Source organism: Lagenorhynchus albirostris, chromosome 10, assembly GCF_949774975.1.
Source record: "Lagenorhynchus albirostris chromosome 10, mLagAlb1.1, whole genome shotgun sequence".
In the NCBI taxonomy this organism is placed as follows: Eukaryota; Metazoa; Chordata; class Mammalia; order Artiodactyla; family Delphinidae; genus Lagenorhynchus; species Lagenorhynchus albirostris.
In genome coordinates this window covers 22654930-22679497 of record NC_083104.1, presented here as the reverse complement: position 1 = coordinate 22679497, position 24568 = coordinate 22654930, and the positions used below count along the sequence as shown (strand labels likewise).

The following is a 24568-nucleotide window of genomic DNA, read 5'->3' as shown; positions in this document are numbered from 1 at the left end:
CCCCCGGGATGTCGCAGCGCCCCTGAGGGGCCACCTTCTATAGCCCTGCGTCCCCCACCGCGACTCCCACCTCGGCCCCAAGTTCACTTTCAGCCTCCAGAGGCTCCGTGGCCTCCTCACCGTGCTACCCCGGCTCACCATGCGAGCAAAAACACATCCCGAGCCCTACGGTCGTGGGGCTTAAACTACGCTGGGGCGACAGGCCAGTGGACTTTGGCCGGTGCCGTGAGTGCTCTGAGGACCGGCCCAAGGAGCTGACGCCAAGTAAGGGAGGCCTCTGGTCTGGTCCTTGGGCCCCAGAGGCTCGCCTAGGGAAGCGATATTTGAGCTGAGCCTTGAGGGACTACGGGAGAAGTAAGTGGGTCTGATGAGGTCGGTGGATCCCCTCTAAACCTGAGTAAGAATTTTTTGTCTTTTACCGAAGGTTAAGGCAAAGCAATTGAAGCACTTTAAGCCAGTAATCAGCAGAACAAGAGCAAGCGTTTATTCGGAGTTTATGTGACTCTAAGCACTGTATATGTAATAAAATTACTATAGCAAATAAGCTTAATATGTGCCAGCCACGTTACAAATTATGAACTAATTTAGTCTTTATAGCAACCTTTCCAGTAGGTACCAATGTATAAATCCCCGTTTTGCAGAAGAGAAAACTGAGGCACAGAGAGGTTACCTAACTTGTTGAAGGTCAGAGATCTGATAAGGATTAAAAATGGTTCAAACCCATGCTCTCTTCTTCCCACCCTATTAAGTACCATTTTAGAATTTTTTTTAACCTTACTCTGTTCTTGAGCCTATGATCATGAGAAAATGTACAATGTAACAGAACTAGGAAACTGTTTCTGCTTTACTTCCCTTTTTACTTTTTCTGCTTTTAATATTTTTTTAATTTTTATTTTGACAAAACAAATCTACAGAAAAGTTGCAAGAACATTACCCCCAACTCCGAAATATCCTTTACCCAGATTTACCACTTATTTATATTTTGCCTCATTCCCCATTTTTCATAGATATAGATACATAGCTTTATAGCCCATTCTTAATCACAAGTTTACTGGCTAGATTTAGCATCTATTGTTGATTATTTCTTGAATCAGTTATTACTGTAATGGTTGCAAAATCATGATTGTCTAATTCCATTCCTTTCTACATTTTTTAGTTTACATTCTACTCTGAGAAGAGCTTTACCATCTCCCACGTTTATTTATCCTTGTATTCACTTGTATCAATATGGACTCATGCGTCCCTTTTTATTCAGTGCCAAGCCTATGCTCATTCCTTTTACATGTACTCAGCTGCCTCTGAATATGGGTCATTTAATCCTCACAGGAACCCTGTAAGGGGTGATGATGTTATTCCCATTTTACCAGAGGGGGAACTGTACTACAGAAACACTGTGTAACTTGCCCAGGGTCACAGCCTGGGACCAGACCACAAAGCTGAAATCTGACCACACCCTTCTCTTGACATGAGGGGATCAGAGTTCCCACCTCATCTATCATTACTTGTACTGGGTCCGCCATCTAGCCAGGATGGAGCAAAGATTCATTAATGTTTACAGACTGAATGTTTAAGCTTGGTGAGAGCTTTGAACATGTTGTCAGAAGGAAGCAGACCTCCTGTAGAATTAATCAAAGGTGGTTTATTCAGACAGTACTATGGCAAGGGAGTTGGCTACTATCACTTTCCTTCCAGCAGAGACCTGAAAGGGTTTGAAAAGAAGAGTGCATTTCGTAAGGAGAAAGGAGAGCCTCCTTAGAGAGTCTTTGATGAGTGTTCTGTTACGATGGGATTTTTTTCTATTAGGGCAGGATTTTGGGAAGTGGAGTGGGCAGAGTCTTTCTGATTACCATTCATGTACATGTGGCAATCTTTGATTGGTTCATTATCTACTAGTGAATTTCTGGGCTGGGTAGCATCATATGAGTTTTCCTCTTTCAATTGGAAGACTGCCTATTCCTCAGCTTTGGGGCCCAAGTCCTGCATCAGCAATTCCTCAGTGTCTTCATCCACATTCTCTAATTCTGCCATCTCTGCAGCCAAGGGGTTGGGGGAGATGGAGCAGAAGGACCTTTGTATGGTATCTCCAGTGCTTAGCACTGGACCAGGATTAGAGAAACTGTGAAATAAACACACGTAGGATGACTCACACTTATTGAGTTTCCTAAGACTTCTCGCTATTTTCTACCCTTTTTTCCCAAATAGGAAGCTCTTTGAGGTCAAGGATCCACGAAAGAGTTCTGCACTGTGCTTTGCTGAGATAAGCACTGGGTTTTCAGTGAAACTGGATTGGATTCAAATCTCACCTCTGCCTTCTGTGAATCTGTGACCTGAGGAGCTACCTAGGTCATACAGTGATAGTAAGTATTCAGTGAGATGTTGTATGTAAAGACCTTGTACATAGCAAGGTCTCAGTAAATGTTGTGTTTCTTCCTCTGATATATTCTTAATAAATATTTGATAGCTAATGTGAAACACCAGAGCCAATCTGAGGTATGGGTCATAAGGCCCCTGACACTTTGTAACTTATCTTGATAGCACTGGCGAACAGTAGAGACGTGTATGTGCCAGATGAAAGTATTAAAAGAGTGTAAAGTTGTCTCCAGGAAGAGGGTGGAGGATAGGGGTCAGGGAACCTTTACATTTTTAGAACTTCGCAAATACTGATTCCTGGGCTCCACTCTAGACCTACTGAATCAGAATCACTTAGGATGGAGTCTGACATCTGCATTTTAAATAATCTTCTCAAGGAGTTATTTAGTTTGAGAACTAAAAAAAATAAAAAATAAAAAAAAGCAGACAAACCAAACCATAGCGGTAAACTCTCAAGAGGTTTCCCAGTGAATCAAGAGGCAAGTTACTCTGCCTTCTTCCACTGGGTTCCTAAATGTAGAATGAAAATCCTGTGATTCGTAGATGGAGGTGATGACTAAATGCTGCTCTCAGAGAGTCTTGACACATGGGTATAAGACCTATCTTCTACCAGGGGTCTAGGTCAGCCCCGACCTGTAGAAGCATTGGCTAAGGGTGAATAAACAGTGATTCTATGCTTTTTCTTTATCAGTATTGCAATTGTGAACTGCTTGAGTAGTAACTGTGGCCATAGGCAATACCACTACCAAAGCATTCTGTACTGTCTGGGATCAGATTGAAGCACAGAGGTAGATATCAGACAAACTGAGTTCAGGTCTTGACTCTGTGATGTAATAACTCTGAGCTTGAGCCAGTTATTTCGCAGCCTCAATCCTTTATCTGTGAAAGGGGGATTATAATAGTATGTATTTTGCCAGTGTGTTACTGAGTCCAAGCTCGTACTACTTGCTGTACAACAGGCCAATAAATCGAGAGACAAGTTGCTGGAGCAAGGAATAGTGACTTTATTCAGAAAACCAGCAAACTGAGAAGATGGTGGACTCGTGCCCCAAAGAACCCATCTTGCCTGAGTTAGAATTCAGGCTTTTTTTAATACTAAAAGGGGAGGGAGTAAAGTCAAACATTTCCTGGTTCCTGTCAGCCTCTGGGAGAGGATGTGTTAATTTCTTCCTCTGTGCAGTCATTCACGGGTGGGCCTGATCAAGATGTTCCCTGTGAGCTAAACAAAGGTATTTTAGCTTAATGCTCATTACCTGCGAGGCAGGGTTCCCAGAGATGGGCCATTATGTATAATTTAAGCTTATAGGCAACATCCGTTTAGTGATTAACTTGTAATAGAATGCAAAGTGTTCTTCCCCATTACAAGTGCATTGTCAAGCACTGGAGATCCCAGTGGCTGATAGCCACTAGGCTTTCTTTGCTTGACTAAGAAATCCTTTTTCATGTTTGTTTCTTTACCATTTACATCAGTGAGCCTGTTTCCCCGTTAGTAAAATGAAGGCCAAGTATGACAGCATCTTATTAGAACTAGTAGTTAACAATATAGCACTTCTCATAAACTTTGCATACACTGGAAATATTAAGTTCCAAAACTCCTTCATCAAACTTTGGATTTAGAACAACCTGCCTACACTATTTCTTATTGAGTTAATTGTTCCAGTAAAGAAAATAAAAACATCAGTAGACCCACACACCTTCTCTTTCATTTTAGCAGTGCCTGTTAACAGTGAAATAATGTGCTCATTTTCATATCCACACTGATTACTCCCTGGGCCCAGATTTGCCAAAGAGGTATGTCAGGAAACCTAGCACAGGGATCATGCATCTAGCAGTTCCAGTGGTTGTTTATCATTACCTTTTCATTTAAACATAAGAACCGTTTGACAAATACAGACTCATTGTAACCAGTAGAAATGAATTGAATTTTTTACAAAATAATCCTAATTTTCATGGATAACATATTGGAGTTCATGCCACTCCCTGTCAGGAATGAAAATCACTATTAAGATGATGAAACAAAGGGCATTTGTGGATTTTGTCTGGTTATTTCTTCTTTAATGGATAACAGATTTCTTGAATTTACAGGCAAAGAAACTTTGGGCTTTCATTATGTACACTGATAATACCTCTGTTGCTGTTTGTGACAGCCATTTTAACCAATGCTTCAACTGTGTTATTTGCCAATGGCACAGAAAGAAGTTCCATTGTGCTCCAGTTATTTTTTCCCTCTTCAATAATGCATTAAAATGATTAATTCTGATGACATTTTTCAGCAGCTTATTTAAATTATAAGGTGCACAAAGAAGAGGGATCTGAAACTAAAAGTGTCTCCTCTGACAAAACCACAATGAGCTCAAGAGAAATTCTCACTATATCCTGGAGAGGATCTGGGGGAGGGAAGTTAGAGCCATAGTAACAGGTCAAAGTCAAGATGAAAAAGAAGTGAGAGTAAGGAACATCAGAAACCAGGAGAAGGAGCATTCAGGGACAAGGTCAGCTGGAAGACTATAAGTGGAGAACGAGAGTTAAGGATAGAAACAAAGGCGGTGACATTCTATTGGTCGGGAAATTTAGAAATGGATAAAGAAGATGGTAAAAGTGGAGTGAAGAACATTTACACAAAGGACAGTGGAGAAGCATGGACTGAAAGAGAAAAATGGTACCAGATTGTGGGAAAGGAATTCCCTTCAGAAAGAAACCTGTTTTCCCACTGCAATCGAAAGCCGTGGAATTTAGCACTTTCAATATTATTAAGACATCCTTCATTTAAATACCAAAATAGGGACTTCCCTGGTGGCACAGTGGTTAAGAATCCTCCTGCCAATGCAGGAGACACAGGTTCGACCCCGGTCTGGGAAGATCCCACATGCTGTGGAGCAAGTAAGCCCATGTGCCACAACTACCGAGCCTGTGCTCTAGAGCCCATGAGCCACAACTACTGAGCCCATGTGCCACAACTACTGAAGCCTGGACGCCTAGAGCCCATGCTCCGCAACAAGAGAAGCCACTGCAATGAGAAGCCCACGCACCACAACTAAGAGCAGCCCCCGCTCACCGAAACTAGAGAAAACTCGTGCACAGCAACGAAGACCCAAAGCAGCCAAAAAATAATTAATTAATTAAATACCAAAATAAAAATTAAAGGCATTCCATTTCAAATGCCCTGCTTCATTAGGAAGTAAGCAGTCACAGCAATGGTTTTTAATAGAATTCCTTTTTTTTTTAATTTATTTTATTTATTTATTTTTGGCTGTGTTGGGTGTTCCTTGCTGTGCACCTACTCTTTGTTGCGGCGCGCGGGCTTCTCATTGCAGTGGCTTCTCTTGTTTGTGGAGCACGGGCTCTGGGCACACGGGCTTCAGTAGATGTGGCTTGCAGGCTCAGTAGTTGTGGCTCGTGGGCTCTAGAGCGCAGGCTCAGCAGTTGTGGCGCACGGGCTTAGTTGCTTCACGGCATGTGGGATCCTCCCGGACCAGGGCTCAAACCTGTGTCCTCTGCGTTGGCTGGCGGATTCTTAACCACTGCACCACCAGGGAAGCCCCAGTAGAATTCCTTTAAGAGCTTTCTGTTTTGTTTTAATGTATTTGGGGCCATATTCTCCAAAGGTTCTGATTCAGTCTGTCTTGGGACCCAGAGATCTGCATTTTTATAAGTACCTCTTCCACCCCACCATCTTTATTGTTGGTGATCCATTGTCTATGACTGGAGAAGCACTGACCCAGAAGGTGGGACTTTGAGAAAGCTAGAGGAAAACGACAGAAATCATCCAATTCCTCTCTTTCTCTCTCATTTTCTTTTCCATTTCTTTTCCATTTCTTTTCCATTCCATACTACCCCACTTGTAGTATGTTTTTTAACCTTTCCCTACCCCTCCAAAATCTTAGTACATGAGAAGAAGGAGTATGGAATGAGGCTCCAAAGGAAGGTTTCATGCTGTTCCCTCTGATGGAAACAATTCTTCCCTGTTGTTCACTGGACTCGGGCTCTCTCTTCCCTAGAGAGGGTTTCAGTCACCACCCTCTTCAGGAAGCTTCTCTGAAGACAAGGCTGGGGATCATCTCAGTGGTTATCATTAGGCAATTACCCCATTAGTTTCTTGTCTGCTTCTTTCTTTAAGATTTAAAAATCTGCAGTGACAGGGACTGTGCCTTCTTTGCTCTTATGACCCTGCACCCAGTACAGTGCCTGGAAGACAGGCGGTATTCAACTGACATTGACTAAACAGATAACTAAGTGAAGATGAAACCAGTGCAAAAATCACCCTAATAAGAAAATTCAAAGATTCAATAATGTCTAGAAATCTGCCAGTACCTCCTAACAAGAATGGAAGTTGAGTCCCATGAAGGGAAATAACCTGCCCAGGATCACACTCTACACTAGTGGTTTTGTTCGCTGTTCCTCAGAGTTCTTAGATGCCTTCAAGATCCATCTCTCCCTTACTTCTCTCTCGTTCCCCTACATTTATTGAACATGTATGTGCTTTCTCCAAGCTTTACAGAAATTATCTTACTTAATCCCCACCACAGCTGTATTTTACAGATGTGCAAACTGAGTCTCACAGCAGAGAGTAAGTTGCCTGAAGTAATGACTAGGAAGTGGCCAATCTCAATCATCTGGGATTGAATCTACACCAGCACTATCTAATGGATCTTCTTGCAATGATGGAAAAGTTCCATAACTGTGCTGTCTGATACCATAGCCATCAGCCATGTATGGCTACTGAGCACTTGCAATGTGGCTGGTGAAACTAAGAAAATAATTTTTTTTTTTTTTTTTGTGGTACACAGGGCTCTCACTATTGTGGCCTCTCCCATTGCAGAGCACAGGCTCCGGACGCGCAGGCCCAGCGGCCATGGCTCACGGGCCCAGCCGCTCCGCAGCATGTGGGATCTTCCCAGACCAGGGCACGAACCTGTGTCCCCTGCATCGGCAGGCGGACTCTCAACCACTGCGCAACCAGGGAATCCCCTAAATTTTTAATTTTAAGTGATTTATATTTAATTTTGAATAGCTGCACATAGCTAGTGGCTGCCATATTTACCAGTAGAGGTCTATGCTATCCAACTGATGTGCAGACTTTGTATCATCTCACTATTTTCTTAATTGTATTCCTATTAGGTACAAGTTATATGAATTGGGTTCCTAATTTAGGTACAAATAGCTTATTTAGGAGGTGATCCTAGGCAGCAGGAAAAGGAATGGGGAAGTGAGACAGGGAAGACGGAACAGGCTGTAGGCAATTGAGGTTCAGTTTCAGAGAGCACTCTGATAGAATGTTATGGAACATACCTCAAAATGGTCCCATCGAAGGATGAGGAAGTGGTCATGTTTTTCCACCAACTCCAACTCCCATGCCTCATTGGTTGAAAGCTGCTCCTGGGGGCACTTCCAGCTTCCCTTTCCTCGGAACAGTTACGCCCCTGTGGTTAGACAAAGCCTTAGAGCAGAGAGACACAGGTCTCTGAAGCAGTGATTGTCTTGCAAAGCTGCCGGTGGCTTCCAGGGAAGTCAAGGAGATGTGGGCCCAAGTAAAACTGTATTGCCTCTCCCTTTAAACTGACCAGATTAGTTCATATCAATATTTTATCTGGGTTGGGAGGAAGGGCACTCGAGATTGTGTTGGTAAGAAAGGTTCTGCTACTTAGAGAGAGAGAGAGGGAGAGAAAGAAAAAAGTTTCCAAACTACAATTCTAAACTGTACTCTTGCCTGTTTTCATGACCAACTCAATTACTGGATTTTATCCTATTCTGTATCATTTCTAGCTCAGCGTGGATGCTCTAAGTATCCCTGCAGTCTAGGCCCCATAATGTAGTCATAAAATAGCTGATCCTGGACTTTCTCAGCGGAGACATGAAGAGACTCAAGCATTCCAGAAAGTGTTTGTTTGGTTGTTTTCTATTTGATATATTTAAAAAGATTAGCCGCAACAAGAGCAGAGAATCAGGGAGAACCTGATTTAAAAAATAAAATATAGTTTTAAAGAAGAAATAGAAGTGATGCAAATAGTAATTTCTCCTCCTCTGATATCAAGCTCTGTTGAGCTCTGGAAAGAGGAAACATGTAATTATGATAGAAGTGAATCAACTGAAAGCCAAGTCAAAAAGGCAGATCAGCTTCTGAAGAGATGCCCTGGCTTCTATAACGACAGTAGGTAAAGAGTCCTAGCCTCTCTACCTAGATCGGCTGCTGGTCCGTACGACCTTGGGCTGAAAGAACATGGAGAACTCCTGATAGTGTAGGCAAAAGGAATGTTACCAGATTTCTTTCAGAGACAATGGCCATCCATGGAGGCTAAGAAGAGCTTAGCTACCTCAAAGAACCTGCCTGAAGAGATTTCTTCATGCTACAAACCTCTGTAAATTTCCTTTCAAAAATTATGTTTAAGAAGAAATAGGAATAACCTTACACCAAAGTGAGGGCAAGAGTGTCCACAAGAGTGAAGACAGTAATGCCACAAGAGAGAAAATGAAGGGAGACAAGTAAAAATTTCACATGGAAATATTTCAAGTACCTAGAAGCTCTGAGGAAAATAACACCATGATGAACAAATGATGTGAATAAAAAATTCAAAAAAGAAAAGGTAAAAGTGGCCAGTAAACAAGAAAAAGAGCCAGCTTCACTGATAGCATTGAAGAAATGCAAAATAAAAGATAATATTACCTTTTAAAATGTATATGTTTTTAAACCAATAAAAATGCCCAATTTGGGTACAATCGTGGAGGAAATAAATACTTTTTAATATTGTCAGTAAAAGTGTGCATTGTTACATCCTTCTAGAGGACAATTTGGCAATATATATCCAGAGCCTAAGAGTTTAAATCCTCTAGTCAAATAATTTTATTTCTAGGGATTATCCTAAACAAATACTTAAATTTGCAGTCAAAGATTTTTGTTCAAAGATATTAATTGCAGCAATTTATTTAGCAGTGAAAATTTGGAAACCACATAGCTGGTGAATAGTTAATAAAAAAAAACACACTAGAATATTGAACAATGCCAAAAAACGTATTATAAAATTTTAATTTATTTAAAGAAGCAGTGTATGCACACTGTAAGATTTTTTAAGTCTCTGAAGGTATAGCCACTGTTAATAGTTCATTTCTTTAAGAAGTTTTCTTCAACAAATTTTCTATATATACGTTTTCTATTTTGATATATCAATGTATATACCTCTATCCCTATCTATCTATCTATCTGGCCCACTACTTGTCTTTGTAAATAAAGTTTTATTGGAAGTCACTCATACCCATTTGTTTATGTATTGTCTATGGTTGGTTTCCAGTTACAATGGCAAAGTTGAATAGATGCAACAGAGAACCTATGACTAAAAATATGTAATATCTGGCCCTTTACAGAAAAACTTTGCAAACCCCTGCACCAGCATACAAACTCATTACAATGTTACTTCAGAGAGTGCAAATATTTTTGTCTGCTTTGTTTGCTATTGTATTCCCAATGCCTAGGACAGTGCCTGGCATATAGTAGGTGCTCAGTAAATATTTTTGGAATGAATTAATGGGATCAGTTGCTCCTGCTAATGCACAGTTGTGTGGTTTTCACATTTAGTGCTTGTTTTAGTAATACAAATAACACTGCAATGAACACAGATATTTGCTCACTTCTGCAATTATATCAGAAACAGTACTTTGAAAAATATTTAATGATGTGGAAAACATTGATATATCAAATTTTTTTAAAAAGCTAAAATTTTTGTTACTTTAATTTTTGTTATTGAAAATGTGTGTGTATAACCATAAATAATTTGAAATCTAGGAGGTGGGATTGGGGTGATTTTTATTTTCTTTATTGTTATCTAAATTTATCATAATTAACACATATTGGTACTAAAAAAATATTAAATGTATTTTTAAAGGACTCAGAAGATTCTTTTCATCTTGTCCCTTCTCTGTCCTATTTAAAATCATTTAATACTTCCCATCCCTATAAGTTAAATCTAAATTCTTCCACCCAGGGCTTAAGGCTATTGAGCCACTGGTTTAAATACCTGTTTCTGTCTCCCCAGTGACTTTCCTTCATGAAAGGTTTGTTCCGCCAGACTTATATATTACTCTTTGTCCTCAGAAAAGGCATCATAAATTCTACCTTGGCACACTTAGTCATAGCTTTTGTCCTGTCCAGAATGCCATCCTTTTTTCCACCTTCCTGAGCCTGCCACTGAAGCGTCCATTTCCTCCCAGTAGCATTCCTAAGTCCTTCCCACAGCCTCATCCTTCTACAGCATCTACTGTCATGGGTGGCAAATCTGGTTTCCTTTAGGAGACAAAGCAAGAAAACCTAAACGAACAACGTAGTACGCCATACAAGGGAATAAGGAGTTGTGGGGACCATGGCAACAAGTACATGTCCTATCTAAAGGCAGACAAATGAAAAAATAAATTTGTTTTTAAAGGCAGACCAAACAAAGCAAGACTGCTGACAAAATTTACCCTACAGCTTATACTGTATGGGCGTATAAACTGCTTGGAACTTTTTCCTGAAGCCCGTGGTGTTTAGGGATGCAGAAAGAGGGGCAGAAGGTGAGAGTTAATGGAGGTCCAAAATTAGGATGGGGGTAGGTTGAGAATGAGGGATGGACAAGAGGTTTCAGGCTTAAAGAGAAGGGAGGGGTAGGATTTAAGACTGGACTAAGGATGTCTGTTGTAGAAGTTATGCAGTAATTTTTAAAATGAAATTCTAGTGTTTTATGTTTTAGGCTATATCAGAATATCCCTAGGGTCAAAATGGCTTCATCAAAACAGACCAAATAAAATATCTTGCTTCATCACCCATACCTGTACCCAAGTTCTTCTCATAGTAATAAAAACAACAATAGCTAAGTTGAGTTGAGTCTGTATTCTGTGAAGTCACTGTGTTAAGCACATTTACTGAGAGTGTCCACCTGACTCAGTTCTCAAGATAGCCTTAAGAGATAAATGCTATTCCTCTCTTACAGATTAGAAAAAAGACATAGAAAGAGGCAGTGATCTGCCTGAGGTCATATGGCTAGGAGGTGGCAGGGCTGACTTGAATCCAGAGTCTGATCCGGAAATTGTACAATGAATATACATGTTCTGCAAATTAACCACTTAACCACTGTGTTGTGCAGCTCAGAAGTGTTGAAAGAAAGGGAATGTTTGGTAGCAAGAGTATAAGTTAGGGTTTCTCAACCTCAATACTGTTGACATTTTAGACTGGATAATTCTTTGTTGTAGAGGCTGTCCTGTGCATTGTGGGATATTTATTAGCATGCTTAGCCTCTATTCGCTAGATGCCAGTAGAAAATGCCCTGAGTAGTGACAGTCACAACTGTTTCCATATATTGCCAAATGTCCCTGAAATGGGCAGGGTATTGGTGGAGGGCAAGAAGGAGCAAAACCTCCCCTAGTATAAATATTTATACCACTGGTATAAATACTTGTCCTTAGAGCAGAAATGTAATACTTAATATTCTCATTCCCCTTTTTATGGACTTTCATAATCCCAGATGTATCTCTTCCCCCACCAAATATCCAACTCCGAGAACAACAGAAATTATTGCACAAAATGTTGTGCATTTTATATATCTAACCCTTTCATAGATTAATTTCATTAAATTCCGTAGCAGGAGGGAAACAAAAAAGTTCTAAGTCATCAGACAATCATTAAATGAATTAAAATAGTAATTCTCATGTCATTAGTCTGATTTTAGCCAAGCCAAGGAAGTACTATTCCAAGATTCTGCACGAAATAGCAAATTTCAATTTGAAAGTTCTCCAAGCAGTTAATGGTCCTGCTATCCATTTGATTTAGTAAAGGTTCAGAGCATTTGTTAGCTAAACTTTCCCAGAAAGTCATTTTTATACTATCACTGTTAGTCTATGCCATTAGGATCATTTCTTTCTACGATAAAATGGGATTTTATGTTATCATTCTGTGTCTCAGGGAAACGTATAATTTTTAATGGAAGAAATCTAAGATTAACCTCCATAGTCTCCGTAAGTGATTTCATAGCATCAGTCTGTGCAAAGGGAGAGTTTCATATTCTAAAGAAAATCAGCTCATATTATTAAAAACAACTGCCATATAGTATGAAAAATATTGGAAAAGTATTTGATTGTACCTCAAAATACAAGTTGTATTTCTTTGCCAGGAAAAAGAAAGTGAAAACTATTTGAGCTCTAATTCTGAAAGGCAAAATTTCCAACATTGAATATTGGCTATTGCCTGTGGCCTAACTGGATAAGAGCAGTTCACCTGTTTGGTCCAATTTATTCTAACCTGTGCATTTCACATGGCAAGGGCAGAAAGTCCTAGTTTCATTGCTTACCAGGATTTATTTTTTTAAATATTTATTTATTTATTTATTTGGCTGTGTTGGGTCTTCGTTGCTGCGCACGGGCTTTCTCTAGTTGTGGTGAGCAGGGGCTACTCTTCGTTGTGATGAGCGGGCTTCACATTGCGGTGGCATTTCTTGTTGCAGAGCATGGGCTTCAGTAGTTGCAGCACATGGGCTCAGTAGCTGTGGCACGTGGGCTCAGTAGTTGTGGCTCGCAGGCTCTAGACCGCAGGCTCAGTAGTTGTGGTACACGGGCTTAGTTGCTCTGTGGCATGTGGGATCTTCCCGGACCAGGGTTTGAACCACCCTGCATTGGCAGGTGGATTCTTAACCACTGTGGCACCAGGGAAGTCCCAATGCTTACCAGGAATTTTTTTTTTTTTTTTTTTTTTGCAGTACGCGGGCCTCTCACTGTTGTGGTCTCTCCCGTTGCGGAGCACAGGCTCTGAACGCGCAGGCTCAGCGGCCATGGCTCACGGGCCTAGCCACTCCGTGGCATGTGGGATCTTCCTGGACCGGGGCACGAACCCGTATCCCCTGCATCGGCAGGCAGACTCTCAACCACTGCACCATCAGGGAAGCCCTCTTACCAGGAATTTGATCAAGACTTCTATTGCAAGTGACAAAAACTTAAATGAAACTCAGTGTATTTATTGGCCAACATAAAACACTCCAGAAGAAAAGAGTGTCTGTTCTGAAATATAACTATCTGGACCTAAACATCAAGAGGAGGCGCTCTTTCTCTCTCTCTCTCTCTCTCTCTCCCTCTCTCCCCCCACCTCCCCCCGCCCCCCACCATCACCATCATCATCATCATCATCTCTGGTCTGAGTTTCTCTCAGTTTGGCTTTCTTCTTTTAAAATCGTTTTTCACAAGATGAAGAAGTGGGTACTAGGAACTTTCACATCACATCCTTACCGCCTGTTGATTATAGAAGAAAGAGAGCCCTCATCCCCTAGCTCAAGTTCTAAAAATACCTAAAAGATTCTGATGAGGCCATCTGGGGTCCCAGTTCCATTCCTGGACACATCTCTGTGGTGAAAAAGGGCTGCCATGATGTTTTAGATTGGATTGAAGTACAAGTGGTTTTATTAAGGAAGTTCTCCCAGTAGAAAATGGTAAGCAAATGAGGGTAACAGGGTAAGGGAAGGAAAAGAGTGTGTCAAAGCTGCAATATCAGATAAAGTGCCAGCCTCCCTCTGATCCCACAGGGAGCTCCAGAACACAAATTGCACATCAGAGTGTGGAAGCAGGAGAGCTGGGCTTTGCACCTGTGCCCCAGTAGTTGGCTACAGGTTGCCCTGAGAGGATATAATCTCCTAGGCACTTCCAGCTCTGGCTCTCTGGAGGTGAGGCAACTCTAGTAGCCCAAGTGCAAACCTCTGTGGAAGGTTGCATGTACCAGCCTTTTGCAGCATAGGTCAGGGAAGTTGGGGGCTGGGCACACAGCACTGGTGTTTGCTGCACATGCTCATCCCTGAGTGGGCAAAGTACTGGTTCTCTATGATCGGTAACTCCAACCAGAACCACATTTTTGAGCCAAAGAAGAATAATTTACTAAAAAAGGGAAGATCCTGTTACAGGAAAAAGAAAGGGGCAGACAGAATAATGAATGTCAGTTCTATCTGGCTTCACTTGATTTGTACTCACCAAATTTGACCCCAAGAAGGTTGAGTCAACGTCAGGTAAACACACATTTAGAGAAGGAAAATTACATTTACTGAGAATCTACTATGTCACTAACACTGTTTTTGTTAACAGCTTCATTGAAGTATAATTACCACACAATAAAGGCACATACTTAGATTATAACTTTGATAAACTTTGACATATGTATACACCCATGAAACCATCACAGCAATCAAGATGATAAACATCTCCATCACTACAGAAGCTCCTCTTTCTAACCTATCACTCCCTACCTTTCCTGGTTCCTCCATCCTCAGGCAATTGCTCATGTGCTTTCTGTCACTATAGATTATTTTGTATTTTCTCGAATTTTATATAAATGGAATCCTTCAATATATACTCTTTGCTTTTTGGTTTGATATGATTAGTTTGAGATTAATCCATGTTTTTCTGTGCATCAATAGTTCATTCGTTTTTATTGCTGGGTAACTCTCTGTTGTAAAGATGTACCACAATTTGTTTATCTGTTCACCCGTTGATGGACTCTAGCATCTTTATGTATCGTATTATATTTATATGTCATATTCTTTTCACCATACTGTGGGGCAGGTCTTACTGTGCTCTTTTTACAAAAGAGGTGTTTAGGCTCAGACAAATGAGCTAAGTTACCTTATATCTTATCTCATAAGTAGTGGAGCTTAGATCTCAGGGTTTTCCCTCAGCAAAGTCTGTGCTGTTTTCATCCTCCCCATCTTTCTAAGAACACAAATTTGACACTCAGTAATTGATTGTTAGTTACTCTAATTAGCAACATTTACATACTCAAAAGGTGTTTTCCAATTTTAAACTCTTACTTAGAAGTCTTGCCTCCAGCTTTGATGTTTTCTTTATGCCACAGTTGGGAAATAACCCATTTCCTACTCTCTTTCCTCTTAAAAATAACGAAACAGAATAATGCAATAGGATGTTTCCTAGCATCCTAGGAAACATGTCCAATCTTTGGCCATTTTTACTCTGCTGCACGAAATCATTTATCATTTCACTACTGAGCTATGCAGTTGATAGTTTAAGAAGTCAGCGCTAAGTGTGTGCCCTAGTTAGATCCCTCCAAGTTTCAGAGTGAAATGGGAAATGATACTAGGTGAAAGCATTAGGAATTTCAGCAGTTTTCCCAATGACAAAACCTCACATCTCACTTCTTAGAAAATTCCAGTGCACTTACTTTGGTACCTTATATTTCTAAATTTACATTTTTTGCTTGTGTATGTCCAGTCTCTCCAGTTCAACTGTAAATTCTGTGAGAGCATCTACCAAACCAACCTTATATATAATCTGGATGTCCAAGCTCAAAATTCTAAGTCCATTCAACTGGAGGGTATATACACTCTAATCTTGCCAGACTACAGTCTTCAGATGAGAAGATGCCTAAGAATATAGTTTGAAGGATTTTGCCTATATTATAATAACATCATAAAGTAGGATCATCATAAAGGACTTAAGGAGATTAATAAAGTCTGGGTTAAGGAGAATGAAGCAGATCCTGCTAGAGCTCTACCCTTATCCCCTATGTGCTCACTTCTATACTTGAAAGGCCACTTACTGAAATCCCTTTGATTCTTTCTGCCTGTGGTCATTTCTCTGCTTTTGGGACAGACCGGTCCAGCATGCAGGTCAGGACAGAAGTGCAGGAAGGTTAATGTCCCCAGGAACAGTCCTCAACCAATAACAGAGAGCTGGTGGATAAATACCTCAGCTTTCTCACCTCTTGGGTGGGGATAATACTGAAGCTCTTCTGCTTTGTCTCTTAGAGTTCCCCAGAGGAACTGAGCCCCAGTTACCCCCACTAGTCATCTGCTCGATAAATCACCTGTTAATGTCTTTCTTCCCTTCTCTGTCTCCATTCCCAGCTCTTCTACCTTTGCTTTCTGTTGGAAAAGCCAAACAAAGACAGATATTATAGCAACCAAAGTAATAGCAACCACTGCTACACATCTCAGCATATTGGGTTAAGTGTTTCCTATACATTAACCTATTCAATTCCCATAATTATGTAAGAGGTAAGTATTTTTTATTCCCATTTGACTAATGAAGAAATTGAGTCTTTTGAAAAGTTAAGAAACATCCCAATTTCACAGATTAAGGGGCAAATTGGGTTCCCGCGAATTCTGAGTGACTCCCAATTCTATGTTTTATACTCTATCAGGGGGCTTCCCTGGTGGCGCAGTGGTTGAGAGTCCGCCTACCGATGCAGGGGGCACGGGTTCGTGCCCCGGTCCGGGAGGATCCCACATGCCGCGGAGCGGCTGGGCCCGTGAGCCATGGCTGCTGAGCCTGCGCGTCCGGAGCCTGTGCTCCGCAACGGGAGAGGCCACAACAGTGAGAGACCCGAGTACCGCAAAAAAAAAAAAAGTATGCTCTATCAAAGCTCTCAGTCCAGGCCCCTTGGTATTGTGGTGTACACAATTAATACAAGCTCACCTAGTGGCCCTGGGAAATGCCAACATCTTTTTCTTATATGTTTGATAGTACCCAAGAAAGGATAGCTCCAGGAAAAACTAGTTAAATTGTATGGATTTTTTTTCTTTATTTGTTGTGACTCTTTTGAAGCCTTGACATGCAGTTTAAAATGAGCCTTAGCTCTCCTAGCTGTGTTTGCAGAAGTAATATCAAAATGATACCCTATTCACGTTTCTTTCAACCATCCACTCTGGCATAACTGATGGTGTGCCAGTGAAATTGCTATAAGTGAACATTTTCATCCTTGCCACTCATTACTGAGGAAGAAAATTCAAGGAGTTCCCAATATACTTTATTTTTTAATATGAAACACACACACACACACGCACGCACACACACTACTTTCCTTGTTCTTGAATATATGCAATTTATCTATCAGTATCAGAGCAGGTTACGTTTCTTACTCACTTGCTTTTGTTTCTTTTCCATCCATATGCCAGAGAGAAGGAATTTTAATCACCGAAGGAGAATTTGTATAATAAAAGTGATGTCTGCAATTCCTTCAGCGAAGAACATGAATAAATGATCTGTAGATTCTTAATGCATTGCTCCAAATATGAGTTTCAATTTGCACAGGAGTTTCAATTTGCACAGAAGTTTCAACAAATTGTTTTGTGTCCCTAAAGACATACAGATACCTCATGGGATACATAGCAAAGGATTCCATTTAGAAAGAATTTTGTTTACGAGTAATATATCCTCTGCACTTTTCTCCGCTCTGTTAATGGCTAATGACACTGAGTAATATAAGCATGCTGTTTTTCTTTTTCTTAAAAAATTTTATTTATTTATTTATTTATTTTTGGCTGCGTTGGGTCTTCGTTGATGCACGCGGGCTTTCTCTAGTTGCGGCAAGCGGGGGCTACTCTTCGTTGCAGTGCGCGGGCTTCTCATTGTGGTGGCTTCTCTTGTTGCGGAGCACGGGCTCTAGGTGCACAGCCTTCGGTGGTTATGTCACGCGGGCCCAGTAGTTGTGGCACACGGGCTTAGTTGCTCTGCAGCATGTGGGATCTTCCCGGACAAGGGGTCGAACCCATGTCCCCTGCATTGGCAGGCAGGTTTTTAACCACTGCACCACCAGGGAAACCCTCTTTTCTTTTTAATGAGAGGTCCAACATGAACTTCGATCTAAAGTTTTCTAAGTTTTTCAGAGTTCAGCACCACCTTTTCATTCAAGGATTTAAAAGCACAACACAAGAGTTGAGATCAAATGATAGCTTAAGTGTATACAATAATTAACTTTGCACTCAAGTGACACACACTACACTAAGGTTTTATTTATTTTATCTTTACAACATGTCTATGATACAGATGCTATTATTATACACATTTTTTAGGTAAGCAAGCTGAGGCTTAGAAGGGATAAATACTTGGCTGAGGGTCACACAATTATTACAGTGTTTAAATGTTACCCACAAGTTTTGTCATTTTATACCTTTATAATTAGTCCTATTTAGTCTTGCCATACAGACCCTACCCCTGCAAGTTAGCCTAAATGTCAAATATTTTGTCTCTAAAACTTGGCACTTGTTCCAAAGGCATTAAGTAGTTCATACTCACGTTATATGGTTGAAAGCGTTCCATATTACTTTGCTGATGAAAGGAGTGGTAGTTAACTATTCTGTGACATCTCCATCAACTTTAACCTATTCAACTTTAACAATAACACCAAACTTTTCATGTTTTTGTTATTTTGGTAGTTAAAAAGAATGCGGAAACTACCTACAAGTGCTAATAATTCCTTTTTTGGATTTATTATGATCTGATGGTATTGATGAAAGACTGTTTAAAACATAAATTAACTATCATGGGCAGAACAAAGAAATATTCTTCCTCTTAAATTTTAATTTCAGATTTTTTAGCTTAAGGATGTTACAAAGCTTCAATTTTGAGATCTGAAATCATATACACTCTAACATCAATAGGGTATCATTTTCGTAATTGTTAACAAAATTTCATATGGAAAAGGAGAGGGAGGGGTCAACAGGATTTTTTTATCTTATTGGATCTCTAACTTGTGCTAGGCATGTCCCATGGTGTTATTTACTTTCGTTCCATTGTTGTAACAGCCTTGAGAAGCTCGTACTGCTCTTCCGCAGCCATTTTACCAAGTCCCTGTGAGGTCAGGGAATGTGCCGAAGCTGCAGTCACTGGGAAGTGACGGGATAGGAATATGAATCCTGAACTAACTTGGTGGTCCAGGCTTTTTTCTGTTCCAGTGTATCCCAAAACACAGATGAAACAGAACACTAATTTCAAGGACGATGATGGATGTTATATGAAAATAAGGGTTTCAGTGAGGCCAAATGAATTTGGAGAACAATAGGTGGAAAAAAGTCAACCAGATTTCTTTCCTCTAGGATTTTTCAGAGGCCATAACATGCTAATTCACAAACTGAATCAGGGTTGTGGCAGGAAGTATTCTAAGATAGTCCCAAAGATTCCAACCCCTGGATGTATGAGTCCAACATAATCTTGTCCCCTTGAGTGAGGATGAGACTGGTGAAATTGATGGGATATCATGCCTGTGATTAGGCTACATTACATGGCAAATGTGAAGGGTCCAAAACTGTTGACCTTGAGTCAATAAAAAATGGGATGATCCTGGAAGAACCTGACTTAATCAGGCGAAAGCCCTTAAAGGAACTGAGGTCATCCTGCTGACCTTGAAAAACAAGCAGCCATGTGTGATTGCCTGTGGAGAGGGACTGTCTCTAGTTGCTGAGGGCTTCAATCCAACCTCCACAAGGAACTGAATTCTGCCAAAAACCGTATGAGCTTGGAAGAGAACCTGAGCTCCAGAAAAGAACACAGCCCAGCCAACACCGTGATGAAACCCCCTGAGAATCTGAGCAGAGGACCCAGCTAGGACAAGCTTGGACTCCTGACCCAAGGAAACTGTGAGATAATAAATGGCTATTGTTTTAAGCTGCTAAGTTTATGGTAATATGTTATGTAGCATAGAAAACTAACACAGGGATATAGCACTTAACTGTCAAAAAATCCTTTCTTTTTTCCCAGCATATCTTATGGGACTGGCGTTCCATAAAATTAACTTTTAGAAATGCTGCATTTTTGATGACTTTCTTCTCTCCTTTGGATAAAGGTTGATGGTCAAAACACAACATTTTGCTTCCAGGAATAGGCAGACCTTGTTCTGATTAGGAAAAGAAGGAATGTGTGCTCTTTTAGCGGACCTGGACTTGGTGTGGCATGAAGTCAGTGAATTAGAAAGGCCAGGCCAGGTAAGAGGAAAAATGACTAAGTTTAGCTCTTGTGATGGTTAATTTTATGTGTCAACTTGACTGGGCCAAGTCAAGTTGGTCTTCTGACCAGGGTCTTCAGAATTTGATTAAACATTATTTCGTGGTGTGTCTGTGATGGTATTTTTAGATGAGATTAACATTTGAATCCATAGACAGAGTAAAGCAAATTGCCCTCCCCAGTGTGAGTGGGCCTCATGCAATTCACTGAAGGCCTGAGTAGAATAAAAGGCTAAGTGAGAAAGAATTGTCTCTCTCTGACCAACTGTCTTCAAGCTCCCGGGACATCAGTCTTTACCTGCCTTCAGACGTGGACTTGGACTCTAACTGGAAGTTGTATCATTGGCTCGCATGGTTCCCTTCTCAGCCTGACCAATTCTGAAATTCAAATTATCTATGCCCCAGAGTTGATGAGTGATGCTTTCCAAAGTACTGAAGAAGGAAATCCAAATGGCAACAATTTACACTGCAGTAGTTGGAAAGACCATTTTGAGTTGGCTTGGTCAGGTCATCCCCTTCTTGTGAAAAAACTGGATTTCTGATGGTTTATATATGGAGAGGAAGAGAGAAGGGGAGATCCTGGATGACTCCTAGATTTCTGGTTGCTAACAACGTAGCTGGTTGGTGGCGACCATCATTCATTGAAAAACTAACACAGGTTTAGTAGAGAAAAATCATTAGTTAAGTTGTTCTTGAGATGCCTTTGAAATATTCAAAAAAGAGATGTCAAAAAGGCAAGTAAATATGTGGTCACTACTGGGCTAGAAATACACATATGTGGGCCATCTGCAAAATAGTCATAACTGAAGCTGTGATCATGGGCGAGATTATGGGGTGTTGGAGGGGGGAGGTTGGGGATCAAAGGAGAGGGTCTAGGATTCTTGAAGAATTCCTATAGCTAATGGGCTGATAGAGGAGGCTGCACCTGAAAAGGTAACAAGAACCTTTTGTAAAAGCATAGGAACACAGAGTTTGAGCTCCTAATTGAAGGATAATTAAGTTTCTGACCAGAAATCAGTAGAAAAGTCATTCAGGGATGGAGGAAACATAATGAGCTAAATCATTCAGGACAAAGTGAGCAGATACAGAGAAGAGCAAGTTACACGGTTTGATTGTTGAGGCTGAGAGGGAGAGAGGATGACAAAAGGAGCAGGTTGTCATATGATGAACAGGCGAGAATGTCGTAAAGATTTGCATTCGTTCAACAGACTTGGAGATTTTCAACTTTGGAGGCTGAGTGTCAGGGCTCTGGACATCCTGTCTACACCTCAACTGCATTGTCTTTTCATATGTGGCTAAGACAGTATTTGGAGATACAAACCTGTTATCTTTCCTCTCTGTATTTCTCTCCATTCACACAGAGGTTTGCTCTGTGCTCATTGCCTATTCTGTTTCTCCAGTGGGGGACATGAATTGGAAACTTAAGTTGCCTGGAAGGATCAGTCAGGTGGTGGAAACAGGTCAAGTGGATTGGGTGCAGGAGAACCAAGGAATGATGAGGTCTGTGGAAAACTGGGGAGCACTTTTCTCTCTTAAAGGATTCAAATTTGAACTTAAACAAACAAACACACTGGGCAAGCCACATAAAGCTTGTCTGCAGGCTGTCATCAGCCCAAGCACCCAAGTTTATGTCCTTTGGACTAAACTTTGGAAGAATTGGGTGAAGAAGGTGGCAAAAATTAAAAAAAAATACCAAACCTACAGGTATACTAAAATGTGCTAAAGAAGCAGAGGGGAGATTGCAATTTCCCCTTTCTATCCCCTAAATTGGGGGGATTCCTCCTGATTGGGGCAGGAAGGGACCAAAGGGAGGGCTTATAAAGCCCCTGAGTTCTTCACATCCAGGCTGCTTTGCAGGAATCAAGGCCTCAGAGCAACGGCTGCATTTGGCAGACATGACGTGGATGCAGCAGAGGCCTTTGCAGTGGAAGGGGCCAAGGGCACAGGGACAGTGAGAAACTCAGCAGACACTTCCCAGGCACCACGCTTGACTGAGGGCCAGGTTAGTCCCTCTTCCCCTCACTTGTTGGCTCTGCTTAGAATGCCAGCACTGTGGCTCATCCTGGAGGCGAGGTCAGAGGTTAGACTGAGATTTTCTTTCCTTCTAAAAAAATGAGGAACAGTCAGAAAAATGAAGTCAGAACTTAGGCTGAATTATTTTTAAAGCAGTAAAGAGTTATGACAGATTTCACCCACCTGTCTTTGAATCCAAGATTCATATCTGTTATATATGTTCTGGAGTTCCACAGAATTATCTGGAAATAGACGGGACTCACTGCTATGGGTCACCCATCATGCTAGTTTGCCTGGGACAGGGGTTCCCTCAGTCTTTCAATGTTAAAATGCTAAAACTGGGAAAATCTTGAACAAAACAGGATGAACTGGTTACTCAATCACTGCCAATGAAACAATTACAAATTACTGCCCAGAATAAGGGTAGGGTTTTTTTTTTTCATCTTTATTGGAGTATAATTGCTTTACAATGGTGTGTTAGTTTCTGCTTTATAACAAAATGAATCAGTTATACACATACATATGTTCCCATATCTCTTCCCTCTTGCGTCTCCCTCCCTCCCATCCTCCCTATTCCACCCCTCTAGGTGGTCACAAAGCACCGAGCTGATCTCCCTGTGCTATGCGGCTGCTTCCCACTAGCTATCTATTTTACGTTTGGTAGTGTTTATATGTCCATGCCACTCTCTCACTTCGTCCCAGCTTACCCTTCCCCCTCCCCATATCCTCAAGTCCATTCTCTAGTAGGTCTGTGTCTTTATTCCTGTCTTACCCCTAGGTTCTTCATGACATTTTTTTCTTAAATTCCATATATATGTGTTAGCATACGGTATTTGTCTTTCTCTTTCTGACTTACTTCACTCTGTATGACAGACTCTAGGTCCATCCACCTCATTACAAATAGCTCAATTTCGTTTCTTTTTATGGCCGAGTAATATTCCATTGTTTATATGTGCCACATCTTCTTTATCCATTCATCCAATGATGGACACTTAGGTTGTTTCCATCGCCTGGCTATTGTAAATAGAGCTGCAATGAACATTTTGGTACATGACTCTTTTTGAATTATGGTTTTCTTAAGGTATATGCCCAGTAGTGGGATTGCTGGGTCATATGGTAGTTCTATTTGTAGTTTGTTATCGGTAGGTTTTTGAAGAGGAGAGTATCTAATCAGAGCTGTGTTTGGGGGAGATCAACCTACTTACCATATGTAGGATGATTGGGGAGAGAGAAGAGGCTCTGAGACCAGCTCGAGTGGCACAGTGGCTCTGCTGAGAGAAGAGGGTGCTTGGATTAGGAAAGAAACTCTCAGAATACAGAGGAGGGGCGGGATTCAGATGACCCTGTAGTGGTAAGTGACCACACCATCAAGTTGGTAGATGTGGAGTCGGGTTTGGTGACAAAATAGAACCTTAACTGTGCTGGCTGATTTAGGCAATGGCTCCTTAACAAATAAGAATTAAAAACCCTAATTTAGATGATAAAATATTTTCTATTTTTAGTTCTGTCAGTTTACGCCTACTTATTTATGAAGACTTGGGAACACATTCACCATCAGGCTAGGCTAGTGGTTTTCAACCAAGGAAGATTTTGCACCCTCCCCCCAGCCCCAGGGAACATTTGGTAATATCTGGAGACGTTGGTTATCACAACTAGGGATCCTACTGGCATCTTGTGGGTAGACGCCAATGACGTGTCTAAACATGCTATAATGTGCAGGGTAGTCCCCACAACAAAGTATTAACCAGCACTAAATGTCACTTGTGCCAAGGTTGAGAAGCCCTGGGCTATGTGAAACAGCTTGAGAAAACATGACCATTACTGTAGAGAGCATATATTCTAAGTCTAGGTAATGATGGATGCTTTTATAGAAAATATTTGTTAGGTTCAATAGTGAACTTCTTCAAGTCAGGTGTTTTTTACCTCTGAATTTCCAGGGCCTTGCACGTAGTAGCTGTTCAATAATTGTTCAGTGGACAAAAGATAAAACAATAGTATCTTTTAATGAAAAGATACTATTACCATGTGTCAGGCATTTCTTTAAAATATCACTTATTGTTCTTAAGAACGCTCAGTTCGGTACTATTTTTGTTGTTTCATTTTGCAGATGAAAAATATGAGGATCAGATAATTAAGTCACTTTCTAGGAAGAAAAGGAGCCAATGTTGGAGTCCTCATTTATCTGACTTTGTTCATCTTATTAACCATCACACTGCACCATCTCTGTTTTAAGAAGGACCCAAATTGTGTTGGCCATAATCAAATTTCCAATTATCCAAATGCTGGAATAAATGCCTTTATAAGCTTCATAAACTATCCTCCCCTCTTTGTTTTGTTTTGTTTATTACCACTCTGTAAACTTGCTATTGCTATACGCACATTGAATTTATAAAGTACCATATTAGTCAGGAGCATTCTACTTTTCTATAGCACAACCATTTCCAGATGTATTCCTGGGA

At 40.8% G+C, this 24568-nt stretch overlaps 1 long non-coding RNA gene across 1 annotated transcript; it reads left to right on the top strand.

Moving 5' to 3' along the window:
• The first annotated feature begins 33 nt into the window (after nt 1–33).
• LOC132528232 (uncharacterized) lies at nt 34–24312 on the top strand. The gene is made up of 3 exons (XR_009543137.1): nt 34–397; nt 2203–2357; nt 24217–24312. It is a non-coding gene; the product is annotated as an uncharacterized LOC132528232 (long non-coding RNA).
• Nucleotides 24313–24568: the final 256 nt, after the last annotated feature.